General features: G+C 35.5%; 1 long non-coding RNA gene across 1 annotated transcript; it reads left to right on the top strand.

The window, feature by feature from the left end:
* Positions 1-563: 563 nt before the first annotated feature.
* On the top strand, positions 564-5,983 carry LOC118752077. The gene is made up of 2 exons (XR_004994625.1): positions 564-659; positions 4,137-5,983. It is a non-coding gene; the product is annotated as an uncharacterized LOC118752077 (long non-coding RNA).
* Positions 5,984-22,922: the final 16,939 nt, after the last annotated feature.

Here is a 22,922-nt window from a genome sequence, read left to right as displayed (position 1 = left end):
TTGCATTGCACTGAATTAAGTTTTTGTATATATTTTGATGCACAGTGACCATCCGCGACCAAGGAATTATAAGTTCGAAAAATATGGGTTTGCAAATTAAAATTAGCTCATTTTACGGGGACAGTTATTATACATTTCGAAAAGTTATTAATTAGCTTACAATAGCCATTGAAACTTGGTTTAATTTGTACAAGACAATTAACTAATTTTCCATTTAGTAGCCGGTCACTTCACATAATGCAATTTTGTGAAGTAAAATTTCTCGAATTTAGCAGCTAATTCGGTCTGTCTTCCTACTGTTTGCTGTTTGCTTTTTTTCACTGCACACCTGTGGACTCGTTCGCACTAAGGCGGTTCGCTGTATAAGCAATTGCCCAGGCCGAAGAGCCGCACTAGCGTAGTATTTACATTTGTGGCAATCATTGCAGTTTGGTTTGTTGTTGCCCACAGGGTGCCAATTTCAAAATATCTTTGATAAACGAGTAAAATCGGCTGTTTCTATCTCGTCTTCTCGTTGTATAGCTGCACTGCGGCTGGTTGGCCGTCGACGAGACGGTTTTTTCTTGGTGTTTTGTGGCATAAAATTATCAAATAAATACTATTTAAAACAAGTAGTTTTAATTAAATACTACTTTACTACTACGGTCAGCTTCGTGCAAGTGAGTGAGAAATTATCATTCAAAAAAGATTGTCTGATTTGGTGATTTTTCCTGCTTCTAGACGAGTAATATACATACATATGCCTAGTGACCTCAAAGTGTAAAGATGTGAGATTTTCCATGACTAAAATGGTTTAAAATATATCTTTAGCATATTTACTAATGTTAAATAACCTGCACCACTTCCGATAGGGTGGAATCATATTTTGCCCAATGTAATAGAAAATTTATATATTTACTTGTGATGCAATGATGTGTAGCAGTTCATGCACGTATGTATGTATATATGTATGTGCAAAAGTTATGAGAACGACAAAAAGCTGTGCTGATTTGAACTGAAAAGAGCACCCTGTCGTTTACGTTGTCGTAGTAACTTCTTGTATCTTGGCCATCGCATTTTCACTTTATGCAATTTAAAATTGTGTTTACAATAACTATGAACCCCATTTTTTGCATATCTACTTGTATTTTCGTACGTAATTGTTTTCTGCGTCGGGAAGTGGCGGCACCAATTTGCCACTGCAACAAAAGTGTGAAAATCAATGGGAAATGAAATGCAACGCATCACAAAATCCTTCTGTCTATCTCATTCACGTTGTATACTGCTGATATGGTTTTCGGCAAATAAAAAATATTCCAGTGTTTTAGTGCATGGTTAAAGATTTGGTAACGTTTGACAATATAAACGAAATGTAATTAAGCTCAACATGTTTATAATACACTTTGATTAAGCTTGAGATAATAGACAGTTTTTTTTTTTGATATTTGTTTAATTTTCCCCATAACAAGGGGAGTAATACATATGTATGTACATTTACAAGTGTTTTAAGTATTTTCTAAAAACAAAATGTAATGTTTTTCTTTTGTGGTAAGTGTATCATTCTGTAAATACCAGGACAAGACTTACATCGGTTTACTTTAGCGTACATCGGCAAGGGTGTGTTTTAGCAAAACTATTGCGAATTTTCTCATGAAGTATGCAAAATCGGGTATTTTTTGCAAAATGTGCAAAATCAGGCATTTACTGCAAATTATGCACTAACGATTGAATGCAATTTTAAACAAAAATTTCATGATCCCTAGTAATAACTAATAAAAAATTCAAAATTCAATTTTTGTTTTACATGATCAAATTACAACTCCCACATAATAGTTGTGTTTTCGTATTCTCCAGCAAAAACTATTCAGTAAGTTGCCAGTAACCAAATTTCGGTGAGTAAAAGCATAAACAGACGGCAGCGTTGATCCGGATCAGCTCGGGAATTAACTGCTGTTGATCCGGATTAAGACCGAGTTAATCGGGATCAGCGCTGCCGTCTGTTTAAGCTTTAAGCCAATATTTACTCCCAATGAGTGAAATATGTAAGAAAGTACGAAAACGTAAAACCAGCAAGAAGTTGCTAAGTAGTTTTATGAACAGCTGATTAATTTGTTATTTTCCGATGCAATTTTCTTAGAAAACTAGTATTTTCCATCTTATTATATGTTGCGATCCCGTACGAGTCCAGACCAGTCAGAATCAGACAGATTTTACTGGAAATCGATCCCGTACTCGGTTCTCTGACTATTGAGAGGACAAAAAAGAGAGTAAATACGGTTCTCTCTCTGCCAGAAGTTACCAGTTTTAGTCCGAGAATTTTTTGCTGGTAAATTCTGGTAAATGTGTCAAACGATCTGCTGTAGTGTGTTTGGCAACCAAATTATAAACAAAAGAAAAGTGCACTCTGGTTTTAAAGTATTTTTGGTTATTTACATATGTGAACTGAGTGTGTTTACATACATAATAAGCAAAAATTTACAACCATTTTGGAGGTTATGTTGAAGTTGACAGAAGTTACCATTTTTTACTAGAAAGCGATCCCGTACTTTTCAATGTTACTCTCTCGCTCTGAGCGAATGTTTACTAGTTTTAGTCCGAGGAATACGGGATTGCACCTATGTATTTAAATAGGTTTATTTTGTCAATTGCAACTCTGTGAATTACATTAAGCATCATGCCATCTGCTGTTTTTCTTACTAGCAAATAGTTGCTAGTAAAAATCCGGTAAAACTTGCAAGTTCAGCTGTAATTTTTGCTCTCTCAATTTCCCCCCTTTTGCTAGTTTCTTGCAAGTTTTTGCGCACGAAAATGACATCCAGAAAAGACTAGTAAAATTAGTACTGGATTTACTGGATAGTGCGTACGCGAACAGGGCTAATTTTATGAAAAAATAAATAAAAATATTAGTCACGACTTTTTCAATTTCAGTTGCAATGTTGTTACGGTTTTTCCATTTCAGGTGACGATATGTACTTCATATGTATATTATTAAATTGTTTTTTGAATTTTTTCAGTAATCCATCGTTTCGGGTTTGGCAGGGTCTATTCACACGCGCCACGGTAGCTTTAATGTTAATCCACGGCAATTTTACCGTATGTATGTCAACGGTAAAAAATTGCCGTACCGTATATATCGTGAATTTCTTTAACAATGGGTCTACAGAAAAAACTACCGAGGATCTGAGGGTATCTATATTTTTGAGCAAACGTGCAGCAGCATACCATCAAGTCCAGAGAAGGCTAGAAAAGTAATTCCTCAGTTTTACTAGTTTGGCGATTTTAAACGCTTTTTCATTTTAGTTGATCCTTGACCTTTAAGAAAATTAAAATTGGTTTAAAAGCAAACATTTCTACCTTCAAAAGCCTTTCGGGGGTTTCCGAGGACGAAGAATTTGAATCTGAAGCTGCATTTTGTCTTTAGCAAAAAAAGCCAATGGTTGAAAAACATAAAAAGCGTGTACCGTTTTAAATAAATTCGGTGGGCGCGGGGTATTGGAACTCGTACTACGAAAGTAAGGGTTATAATCTCTAAGCGTGGCCGAAGGAAGAAGTTCCGCCCCTCTTCTCCGGCAACATAGAAAGGAGAATTCTATATACCCATGTCTAAGTCTATGTTTGTTGATTTGTGTAATATAATATATACATACATATATAGTGTTGTTTACTAAGCAAATGAAAAAACTTGAATACTAAATATCTTAAAAACTGGAAGGTTCCCGCACCTAGAAGTGGGTACTTTTGAAAAGGGGATCTCTAGCTTTCCAACGGTACCAATTTTACCACCAAAATCGATAGTATTAAATTAAACGTCCATCGTTTATGAGATTTGAAGCAGGATCAATGAGTTGCAATAATATAGAATATTTTCTTGAAATTTTGTGGAAATTAGGTTTGTATTTTAGGCCAATATTATTGGTTTATTTTAGTTATACATTTTACCTTATAAAGCTGTAAACCCTAAATGCACTATTTTCTTTTTCATTAAAGTGGGAAATTAGACTAAATGTAGTAAAACAGAAATTTCTGTACCGGAAATTGCTATGTGTAACCGTTATAAAGTTTATGATATGTACCTTGTTAATATTCTACCTGATTTAAGCCTCCTCATATGAACATTGTAATAATTTTATGTATATGTATTGCTTTTTTTTTTACAGATCAAAAACAACATAGTCAGCAAAAACCCACACCAAGTCGTTAAACAATATGCTTAAGCATTTGTTTTCTCATAAATTGCAAGAATTAGTTAAATAAACTGAGATGTCTACAAAAAGAGGAATATAAAAATATTCAATAATTAAAACAAGCTAAAAGCTACCCGACGTAGTAGTTCCGAAATTACATACAATTAAGCGAAATCTTTAAATCGACATTAGTGTGAGATGCAATTTTAGGGAGCAATTGCTAATCAATGCCTGCGACTGCAGGGGTCGTTTATGCGTCTGTGCGTATGAAACGTTATTAAAAAAAGCAAAATAGAAATTTTGTTTCGCTAAAAAATTTTCGACTAAGTTGAAACACAACCTAACCAAATAAAACACATGTATATACGTATGTACATATGCAACTGGAATTAAATAGTAACGATATAACAATAAAACAAAACAGAGAGGTGGGTGTTCGCGTTGGTGCGCTTTCGAGACGGTTGGTTCCCGATTTGTGTGCTTCATAAAAAATATAAAAATACCCAACAATAGAAGGTTGACATAGTGCACGTTTGGCTGTTAACTGCATTTTCAGATATTTTAATTAAATTACATTTAATTTCACGAGCAATAAGCCTTTCCGAAACAACCGTTCAATAGACCTAATTCGATTGCTGTGTTGTTTGTTTTTTTTGTTGTGAAAAAAATCAAATTACTATTTTCTTGCACAAAACAAGAAGATATGGAATTTGGAAAATTTGGTGTATTTCAATATCTACATAATTAAAACTGGTGTTCATTAAACAACTATTGTAAAATCTGCTTGCTGACAATAAATGCAAACGATTCACAGCAGACCAGCGTCACAAATCTGTCAAACTGAAATTGCTCAACAATATTTTTTTTTGGCATACACGATTTTTTTATATTTGTGTGAAGTTTTCATTTCGTAAATATTAAGAAATATGCGGTTAAAAATAATCAGATAATTAATTGGCCGCCACAGTAATAGCAAATCAGTGTAAGCGGCAGCAATTTCACTTGATCCGAGGAAGAGGAAAATCAAAAAAAAAAACAACAAACATCTCCGTATATAGCCACAGCTAAATAACGCTTTGATATTCTGCTTAAACCGCACACCATCCACGTAGAGCTATAAGGACAGCGCACGGGTGCACCGCATTTTCTTAAAGAGAGGAACGGCAGCAGATCATAACTACACCAGGCAGTGACAGCCTCGTTAGGTTGGAACCCACCGAAGCGACTTACAAACAACAACAACAACAGCAAACTTTATAAATAAATTCAAAGCGTTAACGGACGAAAACAATATCCTTTGTCTTAAAACTTTGTGGTAAAATCGGAGCTTTTCTGTTCTAAATATAAAATCGAACTCAACGCATGCTACTAACAAGCAACACGCGCCCGCCCTAAGCAATTGACTTCATGCAAACCTGTGAATGTAATCGACAGCCGTTAAACGAAAATAACGCATAAAAAAACAAACGCAAAAAAAATATATGTATATCTGTGAGTTTACAACATTGCGTAAGGATTCGTGTGGCCTGGAATATGAGTAAATGAGTGCGTGTGCGTGCGTGGGCCTACAAACATTGTAATTCATAAATGTTATTCTAGTTCGATACCAATCCAAACTCTGCAGTGGTTGTAATTTACATTTCACGTGTTTACGTTAATAGAGAACAATAGAATTTGTTTTTTGTTGGAATCTATAAACAAGCACTTTTTCTCACACTAACCAATTGTTTGGTTCGGTGGCTATTTTGCATACATACATATTTGCAACTATTGAATTTTTTCAACGACAACTCAAAATCTACTCTTTTGCTGGCGGCTAAGGCGAAAAGAAACGCACAATTGCGACCACCGCAATAGAAATGCAACGACGGGAAGCTCGTGAAAGGCAGAGCTCGTAAGTACTCACATAATTTTATACGCATTCATTCAAGAATTTTCAATAAGATAATAGTTATGTACATATGCACATATACAAAAGTTTATATTTTATATTTAAATTAAATTAAGTAGAAATAAAACTATTTCGGTCTATTGCCCTTAGCTGTAATGAAATTAGTGTTATTATTCACAACATAGCTCAAAGTAATAAATAAAAAAAATAAAAAAAATCAATTCAAATTTTTGGAACAGCCACGCAGCCAATTCCCGTGGACTTGTTAGTTAATTCTATTGCCTTTTGGCAGCTCTTCATCAAAATACACTGCTGTTTTTGTTCTCGCCACAGCAAACTATCTATGAAAATCTTTATTTTCTGACAATATATAATAATAAATATTGATTTAAAAACACGTCATTTGCTACTAAAAATATTTATATTTTTTTGTCAATTTCCTTCATATTGCTTTATAAATGCAGCTTAATCTATGGACATGCAATCTGCTGTAAGCGCCTCTATGTATTATTTAACTTGTGTTTGGAGTGTTTATCCACAGTTATTGTAAAAATTTAAAAAAGTGATAACGATTCTCTGTTGGATTTCCCGAGTTCTTTTCCGGTAAGAAAAAAAAGTTTAATTTTTTTTTGTAGGTTTGAGAACTTGATAGTGCAGAATGACAAGGAGAATTCAATTATCCTTAAAACACCGAGTTCAGCATAAACAGAAATCGAAGAAAATCCACAGAAAAAAAAATAAAATAAAAAAATAATAATAACAATAACAATAAAACTTATATATCAACTAAAATAACATTTTCAATAAAATAAAACAATACATTTGAATAAAGAAAACGGCTGAACAATTTATATAAGAACAGTAACAATGTTAATTTAAATTTTAATTCTTTCAAAAAAAACGAATACTTTTTAATTTATTTTTATATCAACAAAATATAAAATACATACATATGTACATATTATGTTTTTTACTCGTTTAATTTTAATTAATTCATTTATTTTTAATTAATTTTTTTTTTTTCAAAATAAAATTACCCTTTCGCGACTATCTTGGTATTGACAGGTTTTTGAAGTCGCACGAAAATTTATCCATCAATGTCGGGTCAGGTCAAAATCAATTTCATACTATAAAATTTAGCTTTAGATGATATTTTATTTTGCAGGCATACTAGCGAAGGAGTTTCCCTGATCTCGTACGCTGATGATTGTTCGATTTTGGCGTCTGGGAATGGAATTGATGACCTCTGCTCAAAAGTAAACGGCTATCTCTCCAGCCCTTCTCGCTTCTTCACTGCAAGGAGCCTGACCCTCTCCCCAACGAAATCAACGGCGACCCTCTTCACCACCTGGACGAAGGAGGTCAGGCTAGAATTAGGCATTCACGTCGACGGCACACCTATACCGACGGTGAACAACCCGACAATTTTAGGGGTTACCTTTGATAGCCTGCTTTCTTTCTCCGCGCACACAACCGCAGTTGTCAACAAAGTACAGAGCCGCAACAAGGTCCTCAAGTCGCTCGCCGGCAGCACTTGGGGCAAAGACAAAGAAACGTTGCTGGCAACATACAAGGCAATTGGCCGGCCGGTTCTAAATTATGCTGCGCCAGTTTGGTCACCGGGGACTAGTTGGACGCAGTGGGCGAAGCTACAGACTTGTCAGAACGCCGCACTCCGGACAGCGACTGGGTGCCTTCTGATGACGCCTGAGCACCATCTACACAGCGAGGCCCAAGTGCTCCCCGTAAGGGAACACAACAAGATGCTCTGTAAGCAGTTTCTTGTGGGGTGTCACAGAAGTGAACACCCCAACAGACCACTGCTGGAGGAAAGGCCCCCGCCCAGGCACGTCAGGGGGCACCTATTCGTGTACAAGGACGCAGTCCAGACCCACACAGACCAACCACTGGACCCAATGACGTACAGACGAGAGATTAACGACATTCATAGGGAGTCTGTCTTCACCTACCTCGACTCCCGGCCTAGGAATGTCGGAGCCCAATCACCACCTGTCGAAGAGACGGAGCTTCAACTACCTAGAGAGACCCGCGTTACCCTGGCTCAGTTACGGTCTGGATATTGTAGCCGCCTAAACAGCTACCTGTCCAGACTTGACCCAAACATCCCAAATGAGTGCCCGGCATGTGGAGACTCCCCCCACGACACCAACCACCTCTTCACATGCCAGCTCAATCCGACTCAACTAACACCCCTCTCCCTTTGGTCCGACCCCATCGAAACAGCTCGTTTCCTGGGCCTACCGTTAGTTGAGCTTGACGATAATGATGAAAGTTGATCCGAAACAGGCGGGGCTTAGTAGTGCCGCTACAACAACAACAAGAGTAGTGGTGTATGTAGTGATGAATCTTGTCACAACTTTATCATTTCAGCACCACCTCCAAATATAAAACGGTTTAAGGACAACATGCTACAACACCAATGCTCTCTTTAACACTCTTTAAATATGTAATAGAAAGTCGTAGAAAAATAGAATGCACATGGTAGAGGGCGCTTATGACCTCAAACTAAATCGCGTTAGTTTGGATAGCATTGGTATTCCTTACTCCTCTACTTAACTATGCAAAGCTGCGAAGAATTTTGCACTTTGTGTGCGCAAAATACCTAATCCGGCAGGCAACCTGTGTTATGCGTATGTATGCATGTATGTATGTATGTTAGCATTCTACTGGTACTGTGGTATTCGTTGTTTTTTGGGGTGCAAACTGCCTGCTATGCTCAAATTTTTTCTGTGTCATGCGCTATCATAGGAATTTACGTGTAAGAGTTGTAAAATGCTTTGATAACTTGCGTGCGAGTACCTTGTACGACTTCTTCTGGTAGTTGTCAATGCCATGTCCCTCCCTGGCCGGACTGAACCATCTAAAGAAAAACAAATGTGTGAATGCAAGTACTTACAAAGCGTTTCGCGGTATGTATGTATGAACATGCGTTTTGTGGGCAAGGCTTTAAATTTTTTAAGATGCAAGTGCACTGGCAATCTGGTATTTATTTGGATGACATGTGGATACTACGTACATACATATGTACACACATTCTTATTTACTATGCATGCATGTGCAAGTAGTGCGCTAATCACGAACACAGTTTGCTTTTATAAACCATTTACCTATTTTTGCATGCACAAAATGCTTACCTCCGAGCAATTCGCTTGTTGCTCTGCCCTTAATATCTGATTTTGTTTGTCTCGCCTTGTTTTGGTACTTATTTCACGTGTTGCGCGCGCTGTTATTTACGCCAATCGAATGATAATGAAATGAAAGATCAACAAAACGAAAATTTAATAAAAATAAATAAAAGTTGCTCTGCTAACACCTGATGTAGCAACAACATTGGTACATAGGTGTCTACTTAAGGGGCAATGTCATAAGTCTCGTCATTAATGAGGAGTAAAATAGAGGTTGGACGAAAATCCATTTTTTTATAACGTAGGGATGGGAAAGCTATTCGTGCTGCAATCCTTTTAGTTTCAAAGAGCCCCTGCCCAAAGCAGTCACCTCAACCTTAATCGTGCATCGATCTTGTAGATAGCTTCTACCAAATATTTGATAAAAAAGTAATTTCTTGGTTTTCCTAGTTTGTCGATTTTAAGAAGTTTTTCAATTGAAATTGGTGGTCGCAGAGTAGCTTTCAGAAATAACTATTCCTAATTTTTATTCCCGTTAGAGAACGCTATTTAAAAACACACAGAAGTGACCTTCTTTATGAACTATGTACATACATTATTTTTCTGAATTTTATTTTTTAGTTTTAATTTAGCACTCTTTATTGATATGAGTTTTTTTTTTTAATTATCTTTATTATTATTTTTAGTATCTTATATTTATTTAACATACCTTCTCAAGACAATCCACTAAAAAGTGCTAAATTGTCTAACCACATTAAAAAAGCGAAATAAAAAAATACAATTCAAACATGAATGATAAAACGTGCGAAACGAGTCCGCACCAAAAACTTTTCTCATATTATTTTTTTTACTTTTATTTTTCGGAAATCAACACAAAAATCTATTTCTGTGCAATTCACTCAATTCAAAGTTGCACCCACTTTTAAAAATTAGACAGATGAATTTGTTATTTTAGTACTTTCGAGTTGCGCGTCGTTTTGGCAACATTTTTTATTTCTATTTAAACTCGCAATAAAGTGGCTACATTTATTTTTATTTTTTATTTGCTATTTTTTCTCATATGTTGAGGAAGCAAAATGGCTAATGCATACGGAAAGTTTGTTAGTTTTTTTCATTTCCCTGTGTTTTCGATTTTTATTTATTTTTGCGCAAGTCAGCACCTTGATGGTTGAATGTTTTTTTTTTTGTACTTTTTTTAAGTTCTATGGCAACAGTATTTCGCTGAAAATTTCTATTTTTTTCACTGCTTAAAAAAGGTGGCGAATGCGCACGTTAGAAGCAGTACTTAATGATTAAAGGATAATTATTTATTTATTGCTATTTTCTGGGACTAGAGTATAACAACGTATACCGTCAGTAAAAAAAATAAATTAAATGCTTGGCAGCCTTCTCTATAACCGCTTGGAGTGTGGGATACAGAAAAAATTACCTTCGTCCAAAGAAGATTCTACCTCTTTATCGAATAATGCCCTTAAAGAAAGTCTCTTAACCAACGAAGATAAAGGCAAAAGTGAATTACTAGAAAATCACGTATACACATGTGTGGACTTAGAGAAATTTAGGTGTAAAATAACTATTTTGCAATGATCCACAACTTAAGATCTTGCCAACAAATATTTTGATACTCGAATCAAAATAACGTTTACCGTTGTCGTAATGTTTTTTGATGTCGATATACTAAATATATTGTTATTTATATTTTTATCGATATTGCCACCGATATTTGTGTTATGGATAATGTACTTAATCGATATTTTACCGAATAAGCACTTCAAAATTCTTGTAAACATTGTTATCGCCATTAATATCGTTAGTATTATCCGTAATATATATATATATAATATATATAATATGCCACAAAATTATCAAAGTAGTTATCGAAAATGTTATCAATACTTTAAGCGAGAGTGTTATCAATATTTTCATCGCTGTGTATATTATTCTTAGTTTTAATGATAACAGTAATGACAGTATCAATAAGACTGTCATCACTATTAAGTTCGCTCGCATTTTTCGATAGATAAATCAAGGTCAATATTTACATATTTTTTGGCATAAATCGCCTTTTAGATGCATTCAACTTTAAAAGCGCAAAATGTTATTTAACGCTCTTTTAAAAAATTGGTACACAGTTTTCGTGCTGAGCTAAAGTTAAATTTGTTGAAATAAGAAAACTGTAACAGAGTAACCAGCGACCAACAGTCAACAGTAGGCAGTCGAAAAACGAAAAATAGCCCACAGAAATCGCTGCAAATCCTTTTGAGGTTTTCACTGCGGTCGCAATTTTCGCTATGCAAACAAATTCCACTTCGGGCATTGTAAACCGATTGAATTGCTGTTGTATGTTTTTAAGTTTACTGGCTTTTAATTAATTTTTTTTGTATTGCATTTTATTTTATTTAGTTTTAGTTTTTAAATTTTGTTTTATGTATGTAGTTGCATTCTACTTGGTCTTAATTTATTCATTTTGCCTTCTTTAAATTTCTCTATTCTCTATACATACTTATATATGTTTGTTTGTTCTTGCGCAAATCTCATTAAAGTGAAATGGACACAGTATGAAACAACAACAACAATAAATGAAGCAGCAGTAATAAAAGCGCTCAGCATACATTTGCAAAAGCAACAAATTTAGTACGCATACATATATGTACTTACGAACAAATTTATTTTGCCAGCATATTTTTAGTTTGAGCTCTTGCGAATCGCGCCACTGCTGCATAAAATGGCCCTTCATGCACCCAATCCCTTGTCCAGCATCGCTTCGTTCGGCCAGTTAGTTGGTCAATCAACGCTACACCTAAATATTTCGCCTGCATCAGTTGCACTTTACTAGCTGACACTACCAGTGCCGCGCAACAGTTTTAAATTTTTAATGAAATGTGTTAACCAAAAAGGTCATTGCCACTCGCATTCGCCTAGCACTCGTTTCGTTTTCACACACACAAACATAAATACTTGCATACATTTGTACACACACGGCTCAGCTTACCAACTCGTTGCTGTTACATTAGCTCCGGCTCGTTGCGACTGTGCCGCCGCGGTAAATGACTGGCCTGTGATGGTCTGCCCGCTGCTTGCTGGTTGGTTGGTGTTGACTTAACGTGGCTGGGTGCACTGCTCAACAACTGCTGTTGCCTATGCCTCTGCTACTGGCATCGCTCAATTGTTGCTATTGCTGTTGTGCTTTTGTCCGCATTGAATGGCAAAACTTTCCTCGGTGGCAACAAAAACTAACCCGACGCGGGATTGTCATTGGCACTTAGCAATGTTCCAACGAAATGGTGATGATTGAAATTGAAGTTGCAGTTGGAGTTGGAGTTGGGAGTTTTTTTTTGTTGTTCTACTGTTTTGTTTTTATTTCCTACCTTTAAATATTTAAAGGTTGGACATGAATGGTGCATATTTTATTTTATTGACGGGCGCAAAGCTTTTTCATTTATAAAATTGATTTTATGCAATATTAAAAATGTATCGCATTCGTTGAAAATAGCTACTCTATTTGTAGCTTGATAATAATGTAGTTGTTTCCCCTTTCTGGTTAGAAATAGTTCATGAGGGCATTCACGAAACCTTGCATTAAGTGGATATTTTGCAAATTTATTTAAATTCTTATTTGCCATAAAATCGATTCTTCATAGAATTAATTAGATTCAAGTGTCACCTATTTTTTATTTTATTTTATTTCAGTTACAAATAATATTCGAGTTCTTAAATTCCAATAATAACGCTTTTCCAGCCACAAGTCTTGCAAAAACCAGATTTTCTAAATAAGTTGTTTAAATTTTAACAAAATAATATTTAACGTTTTTTTGTCGGCTGATAGTCGAATAGCACTAACTTCGACTAACCGGAATTATTCAAATAGTTGTTTACAATAAAAGAATCACTTTTAGCGGTTTAGTCAATAAGCATAACTACTAAAAAAAAAATGTAAAAATAAACAATGTTTATTAAAAGAAAACAGCTAGTGGAAGAGTCGAACATTAACGGTTAGTCGACTAGTTGCTTGTGAGCTGTTAGTTGCAATAGTCGACATGATACGTTTAGTCGATTGAAGTGAAGTTGACAATTCTATCACGTTTTTTTTTTAAACAAATTTTGTTAATTGATTAACCGATCAGTCGACTAGTGGATTATGAAGAGCTCTAATCTAACGTTTTTCCTTAGCAACATTTTTTCTAACCAAAATTAGTTTATCTGCGAAAAAATAAAATGTTTTGTACACATTTTGTTACACTTTGCTTTGCTCAACTTGCTTTGTTAAGTGTCTATGTATGTATGTACATAAGTGGCAGAACATTAAAAAATTTCCTTAATTCCGCATATGTTGTCCGTCGCCGCTTTGCCCATTTTCAGTACATACTCTGTACTTGTTTTCCTCTTCCGCGTCTCCGTGGTCGCATTAACACCAGTCTCATTTTCAAGTTCAAATGCTCATAAAGAGTTGATCAAATAAAATGTTCAGTAAGTCGGCTGTCATATCGACATTTACGGCACATACAGCAGTGTTCACGAAAATAGCAGTGCGACATTTTGATAAGTTTTGATAAAATTAATATTCTTTTGTTTAATTTTAACAATATTTTTTTTATAAAAACAAACATAATTTTAAAACCAAAACCCTACAGATCAAAGTTTCAAACTTTCTACAAAAAACGATAAAAATTTAACAAATTTTCAGCAAAACGTCAAGCTTTTTATGCAGAATTCTTAGTAAAATAATACAATAAATGGCAAGTTTGAAGTGCCTAAAAATTCACGCTCATTTTAAATATTTGCTTTATTGGAAGAAAAAGCGCGACACCTTCAACGAAAAAATTTCTCGAAAATCAAGATTTTTGAGCAACCTTAAGTACTATATTATACTAAAACTGCGTACCCGAAAGTTTTCTAAAAATTTGGATAAAATATATATTTATTTTAATTTATTTTATTTTTTTAATTTGTTGAGTTTTTATTCCTTTGCTTTGTATGAGTTCGGATGTAACTATATTTTTATAAAGAAGAATTAAAATAAAAACAAGGAACTACTATTTTCGTGAACACTGCTGTATATACATACATATTTGTACAATGTGCATATGCATGTATGTATAAGAATCTGTTCGTGCATTTATCAGTTAAAAATCATTTGACGAATATTCACTTAATTGAAGTACCATACGCAAAGCCATTGAATATATGTATTTGATATATTTCATACTTACCTTTGTATGTACATATGTATGTACATATGTTTCATGTATATTTCACATCAATGCGGTTTGTTACTTTGCCGCCGTTGTCGTTCAATGATCGCTTTCTGTCTCTGTTAAGGCCCCCTTTTGACGCTTCATTTGTGTTCTCCAAAACATAGTTCAATTGCCTCTCCTGCCGCAGGTTGTTGTGCGTGTAATTGTTCGTGTTCTTAAACGTTTTGCTTTAACAAAAAAAAAGAATTTAATGCTTTTTTTTTTGCTCTTTTGTTTTTGTATCAAATGCTGTGCTCGTTGGCGATTACTGGGTACTTAGTACGATACATATCTGTTGTTAAGAACAGGTTTTTAATGCTTTGTTTGACGAGGTGGTGGTGATAATTGTTGCTCATATGTGTAAATTTTTCGCACATTTATTTCCGTTTTTTATTGCTTTTTTATATGTGATACATTGTTGCACTACAGAATTTAAACCCCTTACTTTTCCTCCGTATTCAGCTGTGGGCTTTAATCCTTGCTTTATGTTTTGTTTCTTGCTTTATTAAACAATTTAAAAATAAAACTAGCTAGTCAAAAAAACCTAAAAACCTAAAAGTATACGCTCCACAATTATTTCGCTCTTAAAATTATTTTGTCGATAATTTAATAGCAGTTTTTGCCATTTTTTGCAAATTATGAAAGCTCGTATTTATTAAATTACGTTGTGGTTGTGAATCTGGTTTTTATGGTGGATTTGCCGTTATCGTGAACTTTGCGTTCCGCTTAAAAGTGCAATGACCCATCTAGGTTTTTTTTTTAATTTTTTGTAACCAATAGCTAAGCGAGTTTTTATTGTTTTTGATACTTTTAGTAGGTTTATAATTTTTGTGCAATTTTCGATGCAGATAGATAACAATGGGGGAAAAATAAGTATAATAAAAATATTTTAACAAATTTTGCATATTGAGTATGCAGTTTTATAGCCCATTAAATTCTAGACATCTATTAAAGTTGGCAATGGCTAGATTATCAGCATATGCATATAGTGGGGGTCTACACCTCTCATCTTATGTACGATGTGGTTGATCAGAAGCGCTAAAATAAACGAAGATCTCCTTGTTTGCCATATTTGACATCAGCGATGAACTCAAAAGATCCAGTGATATATGCCAGAATTAACTGACTTGGTTCGCTTACTTACTGGAGCGGGACTTTGGGAAAAACTTCGTCGTAACTTTGCGATCACCACAAATCTTATAACAAATAAAAGGTGTGACCTAAAATATGCAGCGTGTTCAAAGGAACATCACCTGCCCCGTCTACAATCGATGCAGGCTTTTGTGTTGCATATTTTCAGGCAAACCTGTCATTCATTTAGAGGTTTTTAGCCATTTAATAAGTTTAGCATGGGGATTTCTAGAAAAGTTCGCAACCAAATTGCTAATTTCAGACAGAAAGAAAAGGTGCTTCAGAATTTGATCTTTTACCAATTCAAGCTTTGCAAGATGGGTTTGAATAGATAGATTGACGGTATTATTTTTATAAGAGGCCTCGCCCCGAGAACGATCTTCCTGTAAATTTTTATTTTTTTTTTGGTAAAACATTTCTAAGATGCCTTTGTCACTACGCGGTTGGCTCGGGAGTAACTCCTTTCCCTTTTTATTTCCCACATTCGCGACCATGAGAAAAGTTTACAGAGACGAGACTCAAATAAGCGTTCCTTTGTTGTTGATTTTTATTTTTTTTTTAATTATCAATTTTTGTATGTTTTTTTTTATTACAATTGTTTTATGCTTTAATCAAAACTAAGTAAATCGAATTTTTTTAATTAATTAAAATTAATTTAAAATTTAGAAAAATTCAAAAAATGTTCATCAAAATCTGAATCCTTAAAAATATGCGATTTTATAACCTACAAGATTTTAGTTTAAATAAAGTGCTAGTTTCCTGCGTCGAAAAGATCGCATTAATTTTTAATAAGTTATTTTTGCTATTTGTTGAGTTTTTCTAAATTTTGTATAAGGCTTGAAATTTGGATTTACATGGTTTGGGTAAAGCATGATAATGTTTTTATAAAAACAACAAAAAAAATTAACAAAAATTTTTAACTTGCGAAACGTTGTGAATATTAAAAAAATCAACACGTGAACATTTATTTCAATCACTGTATGTAAGTTCTGAATTTTAAGCACTTACTGTATCGAGTGATATTTGACGATTTTTTGAAACCACCTAACAGTCGTTATTGTTTTTTGTTTGCATCGAAAAATTGGTTCCAAGGCTATGCACGCAATTATGAAACGACAAAGAAATTTTTGCTGGGAAACATAAAAATAAATAATCGGAAATGTAAGGCGACAACAGAAAATGAGTCTCATAAATTTTGCCACCCAATCAATCACACCACTCCAAGTAAGAGTAGTACACACCCGGCAATGTTTCATTATTACCCACACAGCTGTCAAGCATAGTCGCGACTAGACTAACAACTACTTATGGCCCCACAACATGGCAACATGGGATACAAAACACATACACATGCAAGTAAATATTGAATTTGTATCGAAAACCTAAGCTTTTGTTGTTGCAATTTAATTACCGAAACTAAAGAACAAAACTAATAAAAGACTCACTCACACACACACCCACACAAATGACAACAAAGTAAAATATTGATCCGTCTAATAGGCTGAACAAGAGAGATAGCAATCGTGTAGCTTTCAGCGTTCAATAATTTGTGTTTAGCGTCTTTTGTGGTTACTTGTATGGTGGCAATGGTGAGGGTCAAAGGAGGTGAGCGCTAAAAATCCGCCAACTTTTGCCACTGTTAGCGGCTTTAGGTTGTCGCCTAATTAAATTAGGCCGCCATGAGAGGTAGTAAATATGTAGTAGGGCAAACCCGGTTCGGTGCTTCCATTTGTGTGCCACCTTACATTGCCGTGTGCAGCAGCATTTATTGTGTTCAGCTGTGTTGTGCTGTGCTGTGCGCACGTTTTAGCAATGTCAGCGGCCTCCTTAACGACAATGGCTTATACGCCGCGCTCTAGTTTGCCACATAAACTACCTCCCAGTCAGCCACTCCTCTATCTACTGGCTTCCCAACTACTAGCTTCATTTACTGACCTCGATTTTGTGCTATTCCTTTGTGGTACGCGTCACCTACGCATTCCTTAGGAAATTTCTTCATTTCCCCGATATAAACCTTAGGCATTATTGGTCTTGGTCTTGCTGCCTATTTTTCCCTTATTTTTTGATGCTGCTGGCGGAAAACTAAAACTAATTTTTGCGTTGTTTTTACTTTGAAATTATAGACGAAAAGCATTTATGTTTGCGCTATAAATTATGTGTTTTTTTTTTTTCAACGGAGGGGGAATCTTCCAAAGATGTTATGCACGATTCGTCATCCTGTCCGCTAAGGGTGCACCTCATTCGGGACCACGCCCAGACTATATTATCACATAATTCAGGACTTGCGAGACAGCGCGCCTACGTACTAAACCCTTAACTCCGACGTCTGAAGCCTTGTGTTTCGCATACAGCATATCGACACCTGAGTGGAAGATCGCCCTACTTCAGAATTTACTAAAGAATTCGGTTCAAAAACGCCCCATCTCACTTGAAAATGTATTGAAACTGTGCTGAGATAGGCAGTTCTTCAATGAAATTCTGAGATAGGTCGTTTTTCAACTAAGTTCTGAAATAGGGCGTTCATGAAAAGTTTTCTGAGATAGGGCTCACTTAGGTACCACCTTTCAAGCAAAAAAAAAAAAAAAACCTTCGCCACACAGCCCTGAGTCTAAAGTATTTTTGGAACTCAATTTCAAAATATTCCGCTAATATCTTCGTTTTTTTTCATCTTCGACGACTATGTTCTTTAAATTTTTTGCTTTAACAGCAAAGAGTCGAGTCCAGATCTCGTTGGTTTTGTCCAGTTCTGGTGTAGCTATTGAGACTTCCTCCCCCGTTATTTGGTGCTTAGCGGCCAACGCCTTTTTATACGAGTCGATGACGAGCTCCAGAATTATTTACTTCGCTCATATAATGGCCTCCTGCACTTTTTATGAGGTCCTCCTAAACCTCGACGAGGTGACCAGATTTAGGCACAAGTCATCAAGCTGTTCCTGTGTCTGGTTGGTTGGTATGTAGAAGCGTCGCCTGAGTACATTCCTAGGACCCAATTAGCGCTGAAAGCACCATTTGGATACGCTTTCTCTGGGACCCTTGATTTTATCTGCTTTCATAATTCGTTGGGTTCGTCAAACCATTTGGATTTTCCGATTAATCAATTTAGGTTAGTAATGGTGAATTTGGAGATTTGAAGATTTGAAGATTTTGGATGGAAAAACTACCCAGTGTGCTCTGGCTTATTCGTGCCAATGCTGGGCACTCGCACTGTGTCTATCTGCAGCAATCTCAACATAAGCGGTTCGCTGGGAAAACTTGCTACTATTTATTAGAGTGCATAGGTCGCTCGGTGTTTCTTCTGCACATCTCCAGGTTGTGAAATGGCTTTCTCCGTCACAAGAGAACTCGGTGTTGTCGTAACTCAAGTTGAGACGGAGGTTGTTGCTTCTGTGGACCTTTTTCGAGAGAGAGGCAGAGATTTTTTGTAACCGAGCAAGGCTGTGTGCCTCCAGAGTTCAACCGCTATATGAGGAACTTGGTTTGCGACTGCGCTTACTGAAGACACTGAGGCTGGCTAACTCTAGTTACAGGTCTTATGCAATTTTTTACCGGCTCTGAAAGGAGAAAGAAAAGGGGTTTGGATAGGGACAATGAAAATATGAGAAATGGTACTCCAAAATGTACTACGTATCCGCATTCTTATGTATTTATGCATGCATCGCTTGGCAACCCTTTAATTTGGCAACCAGTAATTTCTTTCTGCATTTAATTTTCTTCCATGTATTTAATATTAAAAATATTTGCGGGTTAACAACACTCAAAACAAATCTGAAAGTGGACAAACGGACATGCTTCTCAGCGGTCATTCCGCCAATCGATTCACTGCGGCTACGCTACACAAAGTTAAGCTTTATGAGTGAGAGTGGTGCAGTGGCGTAATGCGTAAACGCCCACTAATACTACACAAATCTCATAGCGTACATTCGTCAATGTTTGCTACTCGGATGAGATTTGCGCGTTGCTTATGTAAAATAAATAAAAATATAATACTTAGCTGCAACAAATAGTGTGTATATTTGTCACACGTTCCGCGATACACGTTGGCGTTGACGGCGTTGACGGCGTTGACATCCCAGCCGATTGCCCGCTGAAAAAGCACACGTTCTCGGACAATGTTTTCATGTCGTCATCATAAACGAAACGACATTCGTATCGAATCTCTGCTATGATTGACGACATCTTCTAACGCTCTTACGTACGTACCTATATGCCGCGATTCGTTTTATGGCTTCTGCTGCTCAACCGCCACGCAATTTTCCCTGACTTTGGAATTTATTTTTAAAGGCAAATGGCACGCAAGGAATTGTATTTTATTGTTGCTGAGTGAAGCGTTTTCCTTCGCATTTTCACTTACTTACGCATGCTGATTATTTGTTTTGGCATTACTGTAATAAATGCGCACGAGTTTCGGTTATAAAAAATATATAGTTGCGACTGATGGGTTGGAAAAATGCCTCTGCAAATAACTCTACACAAAGTTTGTTACGCTAAGACTTCAGAGAAAAACATGAATATATCTATAGTTTGTTACTAAATGTAGCTGCCGCGGTGCTCACTTTTTTCTTTCCGCATCGTTTGTTGACTGCCAACTTTGCTGAATTATAGAAAACTCTGCTTGTTCATACAAATTCACACAGTTTTCCTTGTGCTCTTGGTTTTGCTTTTGCTTGCATTATATTTATTCATTTTTGCTGCTTTCTTGTTTTTTTTTATTGCAAATTTCTTTGCTTCAAGGAAAAGTCCCCAACTTCTGCTAAGAACGAAAACTTTGCGCCATCAAAAGAATGGCAAGAATTGTTTTTCATTGTACTGAATTCGCGTGGAAAATTATGAAAACAATATGTTTTTCTCAGAAAATTTAATTTGCGCAATTTCTTACGCATTGAATGCTATGTGGGCTCCCAACTTTCGTAAAATTTACAAAAAAGTATGCTGGCAACATCAATTAGGGAGCCCTTTTCCTTTATGACTTTTTTAAAAATGATATTACAAATATTTTTTAGGTATATATTGTAGGTGTATTTTAAAGGCAATTTAATTGCAACAACAACAACGACAAGTGACCTTAACCGTAACTGTCCTTTGAGTGAAACTTTCCAACACAGTTCGTCACTCCATGCTGCTAAAAGATGCTGAGTTCTTCTCTCTCTCACCGCCGTTCACCAACTCTCGCCCCATGAATGCCATCATTCAGCCACCACCCCTTGCAGTAGAAGAGTTACAGCTGTTTCGACAGACCCATCTAAGGCTACGGTTGCTATGGATTCGAGTTCTGGCGGATTCATCAGAATATCATCTCGTCAGAAATCTTCATGAGAACAATGTGCAATGTTCCTTTGCCACCACCAGTGGGTTTCGAGTTGAATACTTTCAGAGCTGGAGCAGCCGGTGTCCATTCGAAAGACATAAGCTAAAAAGTTATAACAACGTTTTATTCACACATTCTCTTGCCAGTAAACTATTTATCGTACTGCAGTCTTCCTGGGCAACGCCAATACGAATCTCTTATGCTTCGCCAAGCTAAGCGGATTTTGACTTTGTATGACCTTTCCTTTTAATTCTGTAGCGTTTCTTATCCCCTATATGTAGCGTCTCTTATCCCCTATTTCGTTTCCTTCAATGCCCTGAAGCGCAAAAGATATGCTTCCTTGCAAGATCACCCCAAGGAATTGCCAGTCAGTTCGGTGTCGCCCAGTTTCGGTAGACTCCATACAGGGGCCCATATACAGTCTTGTCAAAAGTGCAATGCCCGTTTAAACTGAATCCAGCCCCCCAGTGTTGTATTACGTGAGGAGTGAAAGTTCTGTGAACAAAATTCTCGTGCATCACTCCGTTTACATATATGAACTTTTAACCGGAATGTTTTAAGACCAGGGCCAGATTAGTTCCTGTTGGGAATAACTGAGTTCTTTATACTTTTCCGCCATTTTCTATTGGATCTTAAATACTATACCATACTGAAAAGTAAAAAATAAAGTTGAACTTTGTCAACAACCAAAATACGTAAACAGCTTCATTTCAGACACTTCAATTAGTTTTATTATCCAATATACATACATATGTATTGCATGTATGCATGTATGTAGACAATTTCTGCTATTCGCAAATTTGTTGATATGTCTCCTCGGCCCAATGTCATATCTTGACAATCGCTCACAATTACTCATCACCATGACTTACTTTGTTATTACACACATAATACATTGGTTTATTAACTATTGTGTAGCTGATTATATCAACAACATGAGCAGAGTAATAACATCACAGAAGCAACTCAAAAAAAGAATACACAGATAATACACGAAAATATAAAAAAAAAAATATGAAAACCAACAACTACTTACACGCTTATTTATTGTATTACAGAAATAATAACAATTTTAGTAATCGTTTGTCATTGCTTTTGAAATTCTTTGATTTTATGTGAACTCTTTTCTAAAGAATGAATGTGGCCTTTCGTGGTGATTTGTAAAAGTAGTGGTGAAATGAGAGAGATTGTGCTCAAGTGAACTGACCGGGATTTTTTTTTTGTTTTTTTTTTGTTTCTTGCTTGTGCGTATTTATTGTGGCGTGTTTCCTACTAAGCAGTGCGCAGAAAAAAAGTGTAACATTGTTTTCTTAATTTCCATTTTCGTATAAAGTGTCCGATAAAAAAGTAGCATATCATCGTATTTGGTTTGAATATCCCCATTAAATCCAAATAAATGTATTTTTTATATCGAAAGTGTTGGATGAAATTGGAGCCGCAAGCTGAATTTCGAAAAATCGTTTGTAGTGAAAGTTTTTCAACAAAATCCGAAATGGAGTCACATGAAAATTCCCAAAACCGTTGGAAGTGGCTCGTCAAACTGTGTGATTTCAAATTTTGTGCAAAAATTATGAAAAATCGGCAAAGTTTCAGCTAAATTTTCAACTTTTTATTCAGATTTTTTAGAATTTTTTTGTGTTTGCAGTTTAAATTAAATTCTAGGGTAATAATGTGCAAGTCTTAAGTTGCTAAAAAATCGTTGCACATTATTACCCGAGAATTTAATCGGCTATTAAACTGCATACTCAAAAATATTCTAAAAAATCTGAATAAAAAGTTTAAAATCTAGCTGAAACTTTGCAGATTTTTCATAATTTTTGCACAAAGTTTGAAATCTGGATTTATAACACCACATAATGTTATATAATGAGATAGACTTTTATGGAAAAATAATAAACATTAAATAAACAAAAGAAAAATAGCCAAAATTGATCAAAATGTTGCTGGCTTAATTAGCTGATCACAAATGTATATACATTGGGAAATATAGTTCACATTGTATACAAATAAAAGCTTCAAACTTTGTACAAACTTTTGAAATATTCATAAAAA

Source organism: Rhagoletis pomonella, unplaced genomic scaffold (assembly GCF_013731165.1).
Source record: "Rhagoletis pomonella isolate Grant_MI unplaced genomic scaffold, Rhpom_1.0 Rhpom_scaffold_01220, whole genome shotgun sequence".
In the NCBI taxonomy this organism is placed as follows: domain Eukaryota; kingdom Metazoa; phylum Arthropoda; class Insecta; order Diptera; family Tephritidae; genus Rhagoletis; species Rhagoletis pomonella.
Note: the sequence above shows the minus strand (reverse complement) of the source record. Positions and strands in the feature narration are given on the sequence as shown.